The 13538-nt window shown below is 41.1% G+C and overlaps 1 long non-coding RNA gene across 1 annotated transcript; it reads left to right on the forward strand.

Annotated features, from left to right (window-relative positions):
• The first annotated feature begins 2284 nt into the window (after nt 1–2284).
• Nucleotides 2285–10466, forward strand: LOC110365714 (uncharacterized). Its single transcript, XR_002425433.2, has 3 exons — nt 2285–2424; nt 8171–8288; nt 9118–10466. It is a non-coding gene; the product is annotated as an uncharacterized LOC110365714 (long non-coding RNA).
• Nucleotides 10467–13538: the final 3072 nt, after the last annotated feature.

Raw genomic sequence — 13538 nt, forward strand, 5'->3', positions numbered from 1 at the left:
GGGAGGTGCACTGTGGGCTGCTGGTGCCACGGACCGTGCACGGGGGCAGCGGGGGCTCGGAGGAGCAGATCATGTTTATCCCTTCACCACGAGGCACACACAACCTGCTGAGCAGACAGGTGCTGGCTGTGCTGATGTCCATGGGCGATGAAGCCTGGTTGTCCTGGTAGCTGACATCTATATCTAGATCTATCTGGGTTTTTAAACTGATACAACATGAAGAATGTCACTCTCTGTTACTGTATATGTGTATCTTATGGATACCCTTTAAGCGTAATGCCTTGACCATGTCTGCCCTGCTTTCTTCAGCTGATGGATTTTGCCATCATAGTGGGCTATTGTTTTCCACATTTTTTTTAAAATTTATCCTTCAGTTTAAATGCTTCTGGACATGATTACAGTTAGACTCTTTCCCCAGTACTGTAACAACTCCATTGTTTCTACTTAGGCTTTTAAAAACTTTAAACTTCATCTTAATAGGGTTCAGCTATTGGAACCAATGTGAATTCTGCCTTTACATATACAAAAGCTTTAGAAGGACCCTACTGTGCTAAGCATGCTTAAACTCTATTGCTGTCAGAGGGAATAGAATACATTGCATGTATTTCAGTCCTATAATAAGTTTAGTGCTTCCTTTTTTCTTCATTTTTCTGCCTTGTATCCAGTTGCCACTCTGCTGGTATTAAAAAGACTTCATTGGCTTTGCTTGGTTCAAAGTTTAAATAAAGCAAATACAAGCTTTCACAAAATCTAACTCTAAAAATATGTTCCCATGATATTCTGTAAAAGGCAAGGCTGACATACATTTTACATCAATGTACTTCTTTCAATAGTATTTGAGACCTTGCTACAATAGGACTAGAGCCAGTTAAAGACTGTGAACAGGAAAAAAATCTATTTAATTGAGTCTTCTCTGTCTTGCTCACAAGAAGAAACAATTAAACTGTGTGTTCAAAGGAGTTTCAAGAAAGCATTGTGGGCATCACCCAGGGCAAGATCAGCAAGATAACTCTTATCTAGGCTTTGGTCCATTTTAGGTAGGCAGCATCGTGTAGCAAAGGCTTTTCTGTTCCAGACCAGAGCTCAAGTCAGACCAGGGAGGCAAGAAAGTGTTTCAGGTTTCAGCTCATTTCTGTTTAGCTGCAGTCTCTGCAGTCCTGCTCCTCTGATCACCTGGCCTGGAGACCCATCTGGGATGCATTGGGGGTGCAACGTGGCTCCACTCTGTTCCCCACCTGCATGTCCCCTCCTGGGAAAACCAAGGCAAGAATTTTGTAGCAATGCTGACAGTGACAGTCTTCTAGCAATGCGGATTGTGCTTTGCATGGAGGTTAGTGAAGTCTTGATGTGCCGATCAGCACCTGCCAGCACAGGTTTATGGAGGATGTGGCTAATCACAGAAATGGGACAGTCCTCCCCGCTGTCAGCACCCAGCAGGCACAGGAGAGGTGGTGACAGTCCTCTGGCTGTGCAACTGCCCACCCTTCCACCCTCAAGTCACTGGCACAGCTGAATCCAGGCCCCAGTGTTTCTAGCAACATGCCTCCACACACAGGGAGCATTAACTCCAGGCAGATGTCCCTGGGAGATGATATCAGGCCCCTCACTCAAAGCAGCTTTGTGCTGTTGATCCTCACATGCAATTTGATACATCAATCTTGTGCTTGTGCTTGTCTTTCGTACCACACCCTAATTCTTCCCAAGTCTTCCCTTGCCCACAAAATGGTATCTGGCTGAAATACAGTGAATTACAGGAACAGAAATTGCTATGGTATGTAGGAATAGTGGGTAATCTGTTAGGATTATACAGACGTCATCTGATGCCCTTAAAACTCAGTTTAATTTTCTCTCTTCAGGCTGTTTTCAGCATCCTTGATACCCTCTTAGATAAATAAAGCTGGCAGAGAGACCACCTCAATAAGCAATGAATTTTTCATTTCTCTAGTAACCCGGTGACCCTTTGCAGGCTCATCCACATGTTGTAGATGCTCAGATAAGGACTGAAACGGTGGTGAAGACCTAACGCCCATCCTTTGCAGTGGAAAAGGCCACTTTAAAATTGAAGGTAACTTAGGGCCTGGGGCAGACTCCTTCTGCCTCAATGATTTCAGCTGTCTGCCTTGGGCTCCCTCCCTTGGGAGCTGCTTTTAGGGCTCTTGAGCTTAGCCGGTGCCAGAGCTGCATTGCACCTGCGTCACAGCCCAGCCCTTACTGAGAACAAAGAGAGAAAGATCATCTTTCTTTCAAAGGAGGTTTTAAAGTAAAATGAGTGGTTTCAGCTCTCAGGAGGCAGATGTTACAGACCCTGTCCTCTTGTGCCTGCCCAACTGCCTCTTGCCTCCCTCCCTGCCACAGTCAAACAGCTGGAGGCAGAGGGGTTGTGATCGAGAAAGGGGTGAAGAAAAGGCTTCAAGGAGGGTCCAGGTGGGTAGCCAACACTGGGATAGAGAGAACAATTTTAAATTACTCTGCGGACAGAAACTCAGCTATCCTTTGCCTTCTCCAGCCCTAATGAATGACCAGATGCTGCTGCAACATCTCTCCTTCCCTACAGTGAGTCCTCTTACACCAGTATTACTCAAGGCCAGGTCTACCATGAGCTGGGTGGAGGCTGCAGCTTGTCCTTGCATGATCAAGAGCACATGCCATGCTGATCAATTTCCACAGTCCTCTTGTTCTCCCTTCTCCTCCACCTTCTTTCTTATAAATCCCTCCCTGTGACTACTTACAAGGTAAGGCACACCACAAGTTTTGAGTGAAGATACTGAATCTGTTGTTAAAGGTAGTTGTACTTCAGTGTTCCTCATTTTTAATATGGTTCAAGTGGTGCTAAGCGGTACCATTTTTGCAGAAGTATTATTAACAATAATGTTTCTTAGAGGGAGCGACTAATTTTTTATAAGCATGACTGAAATCAGCACATTAATTTTTAAAATAAGAAAGATCTGAAGGTGGCGTGTAAGCCATGGATCAGTAGACAGGGTATCAGGCTTCTGAGGGTTCAGAAATTATGTAATCCATGAAGTGATAGAATAAAAGTGCCTAATATTAATTTAAAGATACAGACCTAAAACATAAAAAAAATAGTTGGGCCTCTCATACCCTATGTTCTACGTGTACATTAGCCTATGAGGAAGACCGTATTGGTGTCAACCAATTTAAAACATGAGGACTTATCTTTCAAATGTCATATTTCTTTTCTTTTTGTTGTTTATTTGTTTGTTTTTAAAGAGATACATATCATTATCATTAATAAAGGAACTTGAAAAGCAGTGTCTGCCCCAAAGATTTGCAGGTCCTAATTGAATCCATTTGTATTAGTGGAAATATTTCCAGTGACTTCAGCGTGCCATGGATTAGGCTCTTGTTACAACACTGATCTGATCAGAAGCATTGTGCTTCAGTCTCTGCTGCAACAATTAATCCTTATATGTGGCCTTCTAGCAAAATGGAATTATCATCCCAGTGTTGGGCTAGACAACCTAAATGTTGTGTGGAGAGGCAGCAGCTAATTTAGGGTACAAATCAGCAGAAAGCAGCCTAGCAGCATGTTTAGCACTCTAGAACACCCTATAGTAATTGGTAGCAAAATGCAGAGAAAGTAAGCAAGGACTGGATTTGCTGGAAATTGGTTCCTCTTCTGGGGAGCTTTGAACGTAAAACATGAGCTCTGTCCTTCAAACTGGGTGTGGGATTAGCTGCTTCAGACATCCATGTCTGGTCTTCCCAGTTTTAAAAAAAAAATGCAGGACTTTAGGTGAGTGTTTTCATCCATTTTTTGACTTACAGAACCCTACTAATTTTTCATTGGCTCCAAAGTGAATGCAAATCTGTTGAGAAAAATTTGCCTTTTGATATTTTTTTCGTGACTCCACTAAAGTAGTCTGCTGATATCTAAGTGTTCAGGTGCTAACAGTATGTCCATTGCCATCACCACTTTTTTCTCCCCAGAACTTCTTCCGACCTAGCCTGCTTTCAGAAGGGGTTCAGGGCCATAAATCCTGGTGAAAAGAAATGGCTTTTTCTAACCTGGAAGTAGGCAGAGTCATCTCTGACCCTTTAAGCCCTGCTTTTGGCTCTTTGGTTCTTGCTACTCAGCTGGGCTTGTCCTGCTTACCAGGAGTCATTCCTTTAGTGGGGGACCTGGACACCTACCTAGGTATTGGAGGTCTAATGGGCCACCTGAGAAAAACAGGGAGGAATTCCAAATGTAACCCTCTTGGTCAATTTTGTTTTCTAGACACTTAAGCCCTTAGTAAGGTTAGGAAGCAGCGGAACAGATTTTAAGAAAGCACCCAGTGCCTTTAGATACTCAAAGAGGCAAAACTACCTACTGTTTCAAACAGCCCATAGCCACAGATCCAAAACTGTTATATTTTTTTTACAAGAGATTATGGCTCTGTTAGATAGAGTAGATGTCCAGGATCATTCCCTCTGTCAAAATGGATCACCTGCATGAAGGAAAGCTGTGGTGCTGGAAATGAATCCTGCAGATGGATTATGTGGTAGCTGGTGTCTGCCAATGCACACATCTTTTTGCAGAGTGAGGCTTCCTATAAGCCAGAATTTACTGGCACCTCACTAGGGAAGTGCCTGCTGAGTTAGGCAGCTCTTAACACCTGCAATGTCAAAAGAAAACCATTATAAATGGAAAACATAGATTCTGCAGTGAAAAAGCTTTTTATATAGTTAACTCGTTACTTATTTGGGGCACTTAACGATGAAAAAAACCCACAGATAGAGAGTTAGTTCCTTATAATGGACTATCAAAGTTGTCAGAAACTGTGGAAAACATAGCCAATAAAGATAAAAAGCTCAGCAGATTGAAAAAGGTTAGTAGCTTTTTTTTTTTTTTTCCCAGCAGAAGTCAGAAATATGCAACCAAATGTTCAGAAAAGTTATTTTTTTGAGGATATAGCTAATCTTCTCCGTGTTTACATATCCCCAAAACAGTTGTACCAATTAGTCAAGGTGAGTGCCTCAGATTGCTTCCACTGAGCTGCAGTATAACATGTGTCATTTACTAACAAACAGAAAATTAGCTTTCTGCTTTGTAGAGTATATTTGTCTAGAAATAGCAATCTCAGTAACAGGACCATGAGGTCCATCTGTAAATCCAATCCTAAAAATACTCTCCCCTTCTCTTACAGTGAATTTAATTCTTGTGAAAATGTAGGGAATGCCAATGTAAAAGAGCAAGAACATTTTGTTCACCTTCAGATGTGAGAGCGAAACAGCATCATTCCACATCTGCATAGTCAGTAGAAGATCCTTCCAGCCTGAAGCAATCTTAGTATTGCTTTTTCCATGATTACTCAGTCTTTAGCTTGTCCAATGAGATGGACATTAAGCGTGCCAACTGAGCTAAGTGTGTGTTTTGGGGATGCAAATATCTGCCTTCATCAGATGGGTGGTGACTGTCAGTCGTAACTGGTTCAATTCAGTGAATTCCAGGGGAATGTTTTGTTCTTCTTAACACACAAAATCTCTTAATGATGTCATCAAGAAACCCAAATGACATCCTCCTGAATATCTTCAGTCACCTGAGCTATATGCATACACTCTTCTATCCAGTGGGAAATACTGGCCATATAATAGTTTGCAGCTGTAACTGCAGGAGCTAGCAACTTGTTTCCAGATGTCTAATCTGCTGTTGGTATTCATTTATTTGCCTCTTACTGCTTCCTACAGCTTTATAAACATCCACTTCTCACTCAACCTCTCTGCTACTAAATTTTTATAAAACATAGAAAGACGGCCTTGGTGTTTCGTGACCTGTAGTCACCCCACATTGAGCAGGAGTTTGTTAGCCATGTCTGAGATACTAGTGCAACCCAGAGAATGCCCACGCTGAACACAAAAAGGCAGTGTCAGCGGGGATAACTGAAAATCAGACTGAGGTTTATCTACTGTAGCTAATAAATATCCACCTTTGTAACAGCTCATTCCCATTCTTGGAACTTATGAGCTCCACAGAAACAGATGAGAAACTGGGCATATTTTCTTTCCACACACAGTTTTGCATGCCAATATTCAGGCTTATTCTGCCATATTAGGAGCTGATATTTGGTAGGTAAAAATTAGAAAGAAAAAATCAGAGATGCCATTTATCAAGTGTAGGGGAGAAACTAGAAGCAACAGCAACAATAATCTTTCTTTCCTCCATCAACATTTGCATTTTTTCTCTCCAGCAGATTTTGACAGGAAACATGTTACTGTGATATGAGAATTGTCTTTTTTTTTTTATTTTTTTTTATTTTTTCTTCTCCAAACTGTGGCCAAAAGTAAACCCAGCATCTTTCATGATGATTCCTTCTTACCTGGCCAACAGTAATTCTGATCAACCCATTCTGTGGTCAGGAAATAATTAAATCCAGGATGTGCTGTCAGGGATATAAAAATTCTTATTTTTCTTCCAAATATTAAGGATCAACTAGGACTATGTCGAAAGATTTTCTTTCTGTGCTCACAAAGAGTGTGATGGGTTTTAACCTTTCAGTTTTTTTTTTTTTTTCTTTTTTATTTCTTATCTGTGATAAAAAACAATTAAGAGATTGGCCATGGGGGAAAAAATCTGAAACAATCACATGAACTCCTAATGATGGTAGTAAAAGGAACAAGAGATTAATAGAAAGGGCTGACCCCTGGTTTATGCCTTTACAGTTTCCTCTAATGAGGTACAATATTGGGTAACTGGTGTCATGTGTCATGTCATAATCCATCATATTCATATGAGGGTCTGTCATGTCACAGAGAGTAATAGGAGATGACAGATACAAAGAGAAACTGTCAGCCTAGAAATATTTTTTGAAATTTTTTATGTATAAAGATTAAAAATGTATAAAACATGCTGGTGGTAAGTTAAAAGGATGAGGAAGAGAGAAAGGGAAGGAAATGAAAAATAGTCTTTACGAGATAGAAGGCAGGGCAGGGCAAAAGGCCAAGTCTCAGAAATGTCACTCAGAAAGTCAGGGAAGCTGGATCTCTGTTACCTCAACCTGCAGGATTAGCTTAGCAATAACATTGGAGTTGCTCAGAATTTGAACTCTAACATTTGGGACTATTTAGAGTAGTTTCTGGCTCAATCCATTATTTTTTGGTTCAGCCCACACCCAGGAAATTTGAATTGAGGTGTGCATTCAGGCTGCTAATTCCATGCAAGTTCAGTTCTCAGAGTCCATCTCTGAACAAAAGGTTTCGTGCTTCCCCGTGGCAGGCCAGAGCTTGGCTCAGGAGCAGCTGTGGGGGAGGAAGGGTGTGGAGCCATCCTTCGACACCTACCCAAGGGCCTGGGATGGGCGAAGGGCTCAACCATTGCAACTTGAGGCACGTTCATATTTGGCACTTATTGTAGTTTCTGAGTATCCTGTATTAACTGGTCTGCAGCCTCTATTGCACAAGTAGTGTGCATGCAAGTATCAGCAACTACTGGCTAAGCTGCTGCCATGCCACACTGCCACATTTCGACATATACACCAAGGAAATCTGGTTGGGTGCCCCATTGTGCGCTGTTCTGCTGCTCCATGATGGCTTGCAGGGAGACAACACAAGCTGGGGACTGAGCTACGTATCTCCCAATGTTCCCTCAGTTCATTCCAGCATACTTCTACGTCTTGTGAGACAGCCAATGCCATTTTCCAATTGGCAGCATGGAGAAGATGCTATTGAGTATTGTGGCCCTCATAGTGATGAATACAGACAGGCATGGGCTAGCATAACTACCCTCAGGTTGTAACTTCGTGGCTCAGGACACCTCTGGCAATGCCAGAAATCAAGCAGAAGTTCCTCTGGGATTTTATTTCTGGAGCACCCCAACTTCAGAGCTAAGCCAAGATACTGTGGTCTTGGGGCAGGATGCTGTTGATGACCCTCAGGGCCACAATGATGGAACAGCTGCCATAGGCTTCGCTCCATGTATAGATGCACATGGCCAACCTTGCCTGGAGACTTGTACCATCAACAGTGTAGCTGTTACTCCAGCCTTTTTGAGAGGACTAGCTTACAGTCTAGGTAAAGACCTTTCATGGAGTTTTTGGATAGAAGCAAGGAGATTTTGCCATGCCCACTGATACCTGGAGGACTGAAGGATGCGTTGAGGAGTTTGATATTAAAGCTGATGGGTGGCAAGAAGCAGATGCATCTCATTGCAATGGCTTGATTTGCTTTGCAGAGATTTGTTAAGCCTAGGAGGGAGGCTTTTCATGTGTCCAAGAAAGGAGGCTGTAGGGGATGCCGAGCAACTAGAAAAGAAGTTTCCATAAAATGGCACCACTGCTCAGAGTACACAGGTGAGTATGTGTTGTGCTGGTATGATATAGTTGAGGATGACTGAGAACTATGCATGTTCCTTTTTTTTTTCCCCCTTTAATCCTGAATCAGTTATACACACATTTTACATGTGAGTTCAACAGTGCACATAGTGCAGTTCATGTAGGGATTTTTTTTTTACTTTGTCATGGGTTTTATTGCACTAAAGGCTGATGTTTTAATGAACTGCTTAGAATGTGGAACCAGAATTATAAAGATGTTTTCAAAGGTGTTTTAGCTATGAATAAAACTAAATGTTTTGAGCAGTAGAAAATATGAGAAACAAATAACAAGGCAAAGTCGAAAACTCTGTCATCTTTATACCAAAGATTTCAACATGATTATTTTTATTTTAAGCTTCACAATGTAGAGATGCAAACACTTTCAAGGTTAACATTGTTTCTGTGTAGGATGTTCAGAAATGTCTTTTGTTTCTTAAGGTTTGGTGGTAATGGGAAAAGGACATGTCTCTTCTGGTAGAGGGAGTAAAATCCCTCTCAACCATACTAAAAACTGTATGTTTTAATATTTTTGTTACACTGTGCAGCTAGCAAGTAACCTATTCCTGGTCACTGTGGGAAGAAAGATTCATCCTAGTCTCTGGAGGCATCCAAAACAGGGGATGCAGCACAAAGAGTTTGTGGCAAATAGCTTGGCTGAACATGAAGAAGTAACAGGTTCTGTCTTCACACAGGAATTACAGTCTGGACAAAAGGAACATTGTCTTTTTCTTCTCCCTTTTCCCCACCAGCAACTGTGGTATGGTGGGTGCTAGCACTGATTTAACACCTGTCTCCATCTGCTCAACAGGATGAAAGGGGACTCAAGAGATGACATGTCCGAGGAATTCGCCTGTGCATTCCAGGGGCGGCTGACACAATGGTGGGAGAGGCAGACAAACCCCAGGCAGGGTGCCTGGGGAGGGTAAGGCCTCTGATTGTAGAGCCCCAGGTGTGGGGGGTGCTGCAGAAAACCAGCTTATTTGGGCACCTTTGCCTTAAACACCCTGTGTGCAGCACTTCTGCATCAACACAACATGTGTAGCACACTGTGGTAACCCAGGGGATCAGGGTGGGTGGTTGTGAATTTATTTAAAGTCCTTTAAAACAGATTTAGAAGAAAAAGGGGAAATATTCTCATGGAACAGTGAGGTCTCACAACATTTCACATTAGCTCAAACCTGAAAGAATTAGTGAAGCTGTGAGACACAGAAATTATCTCAGCATTTTTACTTTTCTGTACCTATTGCTATAGCGAAAGTTATTTCCTTTCAAGCTCCTGATTAACCTGTATGATGCCATTGTTTTTGCTATAAGAGGAACTGGAAAAAATGTTTGATAAATAGAACAGGAGAGACACAGTCCAAAATTTATCATCAAAGATATAACTGCATTGTTGCTGACACTGCAGACTCACTCAGCTATGGTATGATAGTTCAGAGAAGAAATAGATGAAGAACATAGGTACTCTCTGTATTTTGGATTATAGGTATTGAAAGCATTGCAGTTAGGAAGAGGTTAAATCAACATGGCAGCATGCTGGTTGTTCCCTGGAATAAGGTGTTCCTGTCCCCGGCAGCTATAATGCATCAATATAATACTATGAGATCAATAGCTCAGGCCTGCAACTCTAGATTTAGTTAAGGTGGTATTTCTATTAAACACTTTACAATTATTAAAGTTCACTGTTGCTGCTCTAAACTCTGAGGCAAACTTCTGCTACTCTGCTATTTATATCAGCTGAACTCTCCATGACCTGTAGCCTTGCTAACTCCTTTTCATATCTTCTATGTCACTGACAAAAAGCTTTCTTGTTCTATGATAGGAATAACTGTTCTTGGTACATATTTTCCCAGTTTACGTATTTATCTGTTACTTTAAGGAAAATCAAAGAAGATTCCTCTTCTATTTGTTGTCATGGGTGCTACTGTGTTTTGTTGTTGTTTTTGCTAACTTGTAAAATAAGGAAATAGAAATCAGTAAGAAGTTTAGGATTTTTGTAGTCAATTAACTGGGCATACATTTTGGTAGATAAACCTTGTGTCAAGTTAACTTGTCCATTTCTTAGCTTGTGTGGCAAGAAAAGACATGAGAATATGATAACTTTGTTGTGCTAATTAGCAGTGGTCTTTTCTGTTTAATAAACTGAGCTGTATCTGAGTGTCTCCTCTTCTGTCTTTTTACAATTTAACAGTCAACAAAATACATAATAGGACATAGTTCATTGTAAAGCTTGGGTTTATTTGTAATTCAAGTAGTGCTTCTGGCTGTGACTTCAGGTATTCTGGGAGAATTTCTGGGCTCCTCTAAGCCACTAAGTTAGCCAGGTCAACAAAATCCTGGAATTACTGTTTTCAAAAATTGGTTACACAAAGTCTTTAGCAGCTGGGTGACATTTAATGAGGGTATCCCTGGCACAGCAGAGGATATGCTGATGGCCTGTTATGTGCCATAGGTACTTAATAAACCATTACAGGACAGTGGTGGGAAGCTGGAATTGGCTATGGAAAAAGTTGCCTTCACACCTGTTTTGAAGAGGGCAGCTCATACCTCCAAAGCAACTGCCACCAGCACCATTCACTTCAGAAGTCCAGGCCTCTGACATAAAAGATTTCCTGATGCTCAGCTGCCCAGATAGAGCAACTGTAATGTTCAGCGTTTAATCTAGTAGAACAAGACCTATTAATCTACTGCAGCTTTTGAGAAGACACAATATATCAGAAAGACTCACAACTGTAAATTCTGCTGGTGTGTTCAGGCTCACTAGAACCAGATGCTTCTATGGGACCCACTTGTTTGGATAGGCAAGGATCCCACTTTCGCTCCTGAGAGTAGTTATACTCCTTTCAGAGTATTAAATTCCTGACACATTTTTGATTATGCCCTTATCAGCTCTGGAAGAGCATTTCCTTTACAAGAGAAAAATAAAATTTCCCTTTATTTGGGCTGAGAGAAGAGAAACACTTTGTGTGGAGGAGTAAACCCATTCATTTGCAGAATGATGTATAAATAACTGAGCAAGCATCATCCCTCCAATGCAAAGCTGTGGTCCATGACACTGTTCTTCACTTGCTTTCCTCTTGTCCACTTGTGTGGAGGGTTTATTTTGGGAGACAGAAGGTGGTATCATGACATCCATAGCCCTTCCATTTCTGTCACCTTGTCAGAGATCATGAGAGAGAAGTAGAACCAGCCACCAGTTTGATCTATGCATTTACCTCTGAACTCTGGGGCACAGAGTAGAGTAATGAATACCTCACATAGCTAGAAATAACTGTCATACCATAGCAACACACGTCAGGAAGACTACTTGTTCTAGAAGGAGTTTTCCAATGAAACTCAGAAATAAATTCAGTGGAATGGGCTTGCAGTATTGTTTCTCTCCAACTAGAGCAATAAACCTTGCCCAAGGGTTCCTGGACATGAGAGCCATTGAGGGACAGATTGGTTTTGAGGGGCTGATTCTTCACTTGGTTGCCCTCCCCCAAGCTTATTTTAGTAAAGAGAAAATGTGGCTGACTGATAGACATTGTTTGGGGTATTTTGTCACTATTCAGCCAAGAAAGAGAAAATATGAATCAATCAGATAAAGTGGTTTAGAAAGAAATATGTGTTTATGAATAAACCTAGTTCTGGCTTTGGACTGATTGCACTGCAAAATTCACTGATCGAAACCAGAATAACAACTTGAGAATAAAAATCAGTTTAGTAAACCAAATAATATAATCTGTTTTTCCTTCTTTCTTTTAGCATTCTGACTAGAATATATTAAGGTTAATTATCTCAACCTAACTGTACCAAAACTAGGGAAATATGTAGTATTTCAAGGTCTTCAAACTGTCCAGACTTGACTCTTGGATTCTGCTTGGGGAGAAGTATTTCACTTTCCTATAAGTTTATATTGCCTGAGACAGTACCTTTCTCTTAACTGTTTAGACATGAAGTATATGTTTTGTCAATTACACTTTAGACCACATCTTTAAGTGTTATAATTCAGTATGCTTTCGCTAAGGCTATCAAGTTTTATTTCAGTGAAGTATCTAATGCATCACACAGCCATCATCGAGATAAATCCATCGGCACTGTACTTTTGTTAAGATTACATGTGAAGTTTAAAGTGAGTAAAAAAGCATTGCATTGATTAATACTTTGTGATGTGTTATGGGTCTTGTTCTGGAGGGTGTTTGGCCTGATCACTCTGCTTCCACCTGCCAAATATGAATCACTGTTCCTTGGTGGAAGTGCTTGTGAGAGCTGAGAGTTGTGTATGTTGCAATGAATAATAGACTATCCATCTTACACACTTTTATAAATTCCCTCTCTGTGCCATAGCACCTGAACACGTTTAATATATTTATCCTTGCCAACATCCCGGAAGGTAGGAGAGTGTTATCTTTATGGAGGAGGAACTGAGGAGCAGTGATAGTATGGAAAAATTCAGGACATCTAGGATGGAGAGCAATTAAATCCCTGTCTCCTGGGCATGTTCCAGAGCCAGGTACTCTTTCCTAACTATCCTAACATCCTTAATGGGTCACACTGCTTTTAGGAGCAAAACTGCAATAACATTATATGATCCATCTGCTTTTGATGGGAAGAAAGAGCTTCATAAATAGCATGCATTCACTAGATTTATCTGTGTCTTTTTTGCAGGTGTGAGGAATGTTTGTTTAAATGGGATTCAGATGATTGGTGGAGTCACTGAATATGTACTTCCCCACCAGTTCGCAAAAAGGTATTGCAGTTGAAAAATGTGTATGTTTCTCCATTGTATTTGAGTTATCTAACACAAGAGAATTCATTTGAATCATTCGAGTTTCTAACAACCTATGTTAAAGCAGGTGCAAACCTGACGTTTTTGTGAAAAATTTTCCTGCTAGGGAAAAAACAAAACAGTTTTAACATTTCCAGCAGCTTTCCTACTGCTGCCTGGCAGAGGGCAAGCAGAGCAGCTTTCCATTCACTGTTTGTTTGCTGAGCTGTACTCTCCAACAGCAGAGGATCCGTGCTGTGGCTCTTCTTGTCTCGTGCCGTATTTTGAGTAACACAGCGTATCACTAAGTCTTCCTATTCAGCTTGCTCTCCTGGAGTATTGCTGCAATTGATCTTGGCAGCAGAACCTCATTCCAAGGCTCTTTTATTGTAACATACTTCCTACTTTATAACCACCCTATTATGAGAAATTGGAGGGAGAGACAGAGAGAGAAAATGAAAGGCTTTGTGTAACTCAAG

Source organism: Columba livia, chromosome 2, assembly GCF_036013475.1.
Source record: "Columba livia isolate bColLiv1 breed racing homer chromosome 2, bColLiv1.pat.W.v2, whole genome shotgun sequence".
In the NCBI taxonomy this organism is placed as follows: domain Eukaryota; kingdom Metazoa; phylum Chordata; class Aves; order Columbiformes; family Columbidae; genus Columba; species Columba livia.